This window comes from Arachis stenosperma, chromosome 9 (genome assembly GCF_014773155.1).
Source record: "Arachis stenosperma cultivar V10309 chromosome 9, arast.V10309.gnm1.PFL2, whole genome shotgun sequence".
NCBI lineage: Eukaryota > Viridiplantae > Streptophyta > Magnoliopsida > Fabales > Fabaceae > Arachis > Arachis stenosperma.
The window spans coordinates 126,199,334-126,204,566 of record NC_080385.1 but is presented as its reverse complement, the minus strand read 5'-3'; positions in this window follow the sequence as shown (position 1 = coordinate 126,204,566).

Genomic DNA, 5,233 nt, shown 5'->3' with positions numbered 1-5,233 from the left:
GCAGCATGGTCAGTGTACATAATTACTTTTGATCCTATTAAATAGGATCTAAACTTGTCAATGGCATAAACCACTGTAAGCAGTTCCTATTCTGTGGTTGTGTAATTCTTCTGTGCATCATTTAGAACACGGCTGGCATAGTAGATGACATGCATAAGCTTGTTATACCTCTATACCAATACTACACCAATAGCATGATCACTGGCATCACACATTAGTTCGAATGGTAATGTCCAGTCTGGTGCAAAAATGACAAGCGTTGTGACCAACTTAGCCTTTAAAATCTCAAAGGCCTGCAAACACTCTGTGTCAAAGACAAATGGTGTATCAGCAGCTAGCAGGTTACTCAGAGGTTTTGTGATTTTTGAAAAATTCTTTATAAACCTCCTGTAGAATCCTGCATGTCCCAGAAAACTTCTGATTGCCTCAACATTAGTGGGTGGTGGTAATTTTTCAATTACCTCTACCTTAGCTTGATCCACCTTTATTTCTTTGTTCAAAACTTTATGCCCAAGGACAATTCCTTTAGTCACCATAAAGTGACATTTTTTCCAGTTTAAAACCAGGTTAATCTCTTGGCACCATTTCAGAACAAGTGCTAGATGATCAAGACAGGAGCTGAATGAGTCTCCAAATACTGAGAAGTCATCCATGAAGACTTCCAGAAATTTTTCCACCATATTAGAGAAGATAGAGAGCATGCATCTCTGAAAGGTTGCTGGTGCATTACACAGACCAAAAGGCATCCTTCTATAGGCAAATACTCCAGATGGACATGTGAATGCTGTTTTCTCTTGATCCTGAGGATCTACTACAATTTGGTTATAACCTGAATAGCCGTCAAAAAAGTAGTAATAATCATGACCTGCTAGTCTTTCTAGCATCTGGTCTATGAATGGTAAAGGAAAATGATCCTTTCTGGTGGCTGTATTGAGCCTTCTATAGTCAATGCACATACGCCACCCTGTAATTATTCTTGTAGGAACCAGTTCATTCTTTTCATTATGAACCACTGTCATGCCTCCCTTTTTGGGTACAACTTGGACAGGGCTCACCCAGGGACTATCAGAAATAGGATAAATAATCCCAGCCTCTAGTAATTTAGTGACCTCTTTTTGCACTACCTCCTTCATGGCTGGATTCAGCCACCTTTGTGGTTGAATCACTGGCTTGGCATTATCCTCCAGTAGGATCTTGTGCATGCATCTGGCTGGGCTAATACTCTTAAGATCACTAATGGATAACCCAAGAGCTGTCTTATGTGTCCTTAGCACCTGAATTAGTGCTTTCTCTTACTGTGACTCTAAAGCAGAGCTTATGATTACAGGAAAAGTGTTACCTTCTCCCAGAAACGCATATTTCAAGGATGGTGGTAATGGTTTGAGCTCGGGTTTAGGAGGTTTCTCCTCTTCCTAAGGAGTTTTCAGAGGTTCTTTTATTTCCTCTGGTACCTCTGGATCAGGCTGAACATCTTTAAAGATGTCCTCTAGCTCTGATTCGAGACTAGAAAAACTGAAGATCAAACTAGAAAAAATTGAAGATCAAGAAAAATCAATGAACACAAATTCGAAAATATGAAGAATAAATAAGGACATGCAATTGACACCAAACTTAAAACATGACACTAAACTCACAGAAAAAAACTAAAAATTAATAAAGAAAAATAATATTTTTGAAAAAAATGTTTTGAAAAGAAAGTAAAAGACTCTAAACCAAAAAGACAAATTTTTCCTAATCTAAGTAACAAAATAAACCGTCAGTTATTCAAACTCGAACAATCCTCGGCAACGATGCCAAAAACTTGGTGCACGAAAATTACAATCACAATTTTGTAATTCCACACAACTAACTAGCAAGTGCACTGGGTCATCCAAGTAATACCTTACGTGAGTAAGGGTCGATCCCACGGAGATTGCCGGCTTGAAGCAAGTAATGGTTATCTTATTATTCTTAGTCAGGATATCAATAGTGGTTCTTAGATTTAATTGCAAAAAGTAAAAAAGCATGAATTAAATGATACTTGTTGTGCAGTAATGGAGAACAGGTTGAGGTTTTGGAGATGCTCTATCTTCTGAATTTCTACTTTCCTACTGTCTTCTTCTTCACGCACGCAGGTCTCCTTCTATGGCAAGGTGTATGTTGGTGGATCACCGTTGTCAATGGCTACCAGCCGTCCTCTCAATGAAAAGGGTCCATGTACATGGCTAATTATCTGTTGGTTCTCACTAATGTTGGAATAGGATCCATCGATCCTTTTGCACACTGTCACTGCGCGCAGCATTTATGAGTTTGAAGCTCGTCACAGTCATCCCTTCCCGGATCCTACTCGGAATACCACAGACAAGGTTTAGACTTTTCGGATCTCAGGAATGCTTCCAATTGATTCTAGCTTATACCACGAAGACTCTGATATCACGGATTTGAGTGCTTTGTTGTCAGGAGAGGTAGTCAAACTCGTGAACCAGGAACCCAAGAGAGATACATTTAATCTAAGGTAGAATAGAAGTGGTTGTCAGGCACGCGTGATGAGTGCCATGGATCATCACATTCATCATGTTGAAGTGCGAATGAATATCTTAGAATGGAAACAAGATTGATTGAATAGAAAACAGAAATAATTGTATTACTTCATCGAGACACAGCAGAGCTCCTCACCCCCAACCATGGGGTTTAGAGACTCATGTCGTAGAAGATACAAATTTATATGTAAAATGTCATGAGGTGCAAAATGAATCTCTAAAAGTAGTTTTTACACTAAACTAGTGACCTAGGTTTACAAAAAATGAGTAAGCTAAGATAGATAGTGCAGAAATCTATTTTTGGGGCCCACTTGGTGTGTATTTGGGCTAGGAAATGAAGCTTTCATGTGTAGAGACTATTCCTGGCATTTAACTCCAGCTTTTGTGCCAGTTTGGACGTTTAACTCCAGCTTTAGCCCAGTTCTGGTGTTTAACGCCAGAATAGGGTAGAAGGTTGGTGTTAAACGCCTGTTTGCATCATCAAAACTCGGGCAAAATATGGACTATTATATATTACTGAAAAGCCCAGGATGTCTACTTTCTAACGCAATTGAGAGCGCATAAATTGGGCTTCTTTAGCTCCTGAAAATGCATTTCAAGTGTAGGGAGGTCAAAATCCAACAGCATATGCAGTCTTTTTTCAGCCTCTGAATCAGATTTTTGCTCAAGTCCCTCAATTTCAGCCAGAAAATACCTGAAATCACAGAAAAATACACAAACTCATAGTAAAGTCCAGAAATGTAATTTTTGCATAAAAACTAATAAAAATATACTAAAAAGTAGCTAAATCCTACTAAAAACTATATGAAAATACCCCCAAAAAGTATATAAAATATTCGCTCATCATTACTGCACATATCATTATTTATTCTTTCAATTTATTGTGATTTAATTGATGATTTTTGAGTTTTTGGTTCATATGATGAGATATGTTTTGTTAGCAACTGATGGACTTTGCTAACTGTCATATGAATCAACACTGATCTTATTGATATTAATGATCCTTCACTGTTCTTGTTATTTTTGTGAAAAATCGAAAAACAAAATTAGAATTGGGCAGTAAAGGATTGATGATTTGGAGGTGTTGTAGCTTCTCAAATTAGAAAATTGGCCATCACTATCTTGTTGGCATTTGTCCAGAATTTAAAAGTTAGAAAAGGAGAATATCTAGACATACATTCTTCTTCTTAGAAGCTTTATCCTTTTTCACCTCATGCTCACATAGCACACATCCATTTATATGACTTAAAAGTCACTACCTACATTTTGTTGCGTCTGCTTTACCTCTTTAAGTAATATTCTAATGGTCTTAAAATTTTTGGAGATAAGTAAGATGAGGAAGAGGCCATACATTTAGATGTGTGATTAGTGTTATTTCTAATTCATATAATTTGTTTTACTGTGAATATTTTTCTATTGTCTCTAACCTATGCTTGCAGGTGTTTAACTTGCTCCGTTGATGACAAAAAGGGGAGAAATTAGTATAGAGAAATTTAATTATTTTGTGATTTTATTTTGGAAATGTTGAAACTGTTTTTATACCTCTTGTTACTATTCAAGTTTATTTTGGATGATTTGGTTTTATTGTCATGATTATTGTCTGGTTGCATCTATTCACTCTTGATTAAATTACAATATAGTTGCTACTACTTGCTTTTTTCTTGTATTTTTACTACACTCTGATTTACAGATAAGAGACATCATAGCACACATTCAGGGGGAGCTTTACTCTTTGGATTCAAATGGAGATCATTCTGTAAATAAAAGAGAAGTTATCCTGCCCTTATTAATCTTCTCTGAATGCTCTCTATTTTAAAATATTTGTCATCAAAGAGGATATTGTTGAATTTGAAAAAGATTTTATTATTTATTATGATGACAAATATTTGGTTAAGAATTAATTCAAATTTATGGTGCGATTATTTGTGTTATAAAATTTTAGGTTTGGCATTATCATGTATGGTGATTTAATTTGATTTGGAAACAATCAATCATTAAGTGCAAGATATGAAAGAGATTAATACTGTCAAATAAGAAAGAAAATAATCATGACAATTATGAGAGAGATTGGATAGCAAATAACTTGCGTGAATAATGAAGCATTGATTTGATTATGTTTGGAAATAAACAAATATCAAGGACAAGATATGAAGGAAATACAGAAACTTGCAGCTGGTCAAAGAAAGTAAAGTATCAAGTCTTCAATGGAAATTGATTAGTTGAAACGGCTAGTATTAGCTTGATTTTTGTTATAAGTAGAAGAACCAAGTTTGAAGAAAAACAAGGAGAATATTCAGAGATAAAAACACTACACACTGATGCGTAATTCTTCTTCACTTTGGTTTCTTTTAATATTCAGTTTTGTGTTTTCCTAGTAAACACAAAAAGGCTCATGTTTCATTGAGAGATTATTTGAAAAAGCCTATGAGTAAAAAAGTCATAAACTAGGAAGAAAAATCAATACAATCTTAGATTGAGTTTGTTATTTGATTCTGTTTGTTCTTGGAATTTTTGGTTGGTCTTGTCGTTAGTTTGTAAAGCACGAAATTGTTGCTTCGTTTGTCTTGGCACAGAATCGGTTTGGTTTGATTGGTTGTTTATCTTGGCCTTAGTTTTGCCATTAGTGATTATAATATTGAATTATATATAGTGAAATTTCGTCATCATTGTGGTGGATACTGGACGTAGACCTTGATGCCTGAGCATCTTGTCTA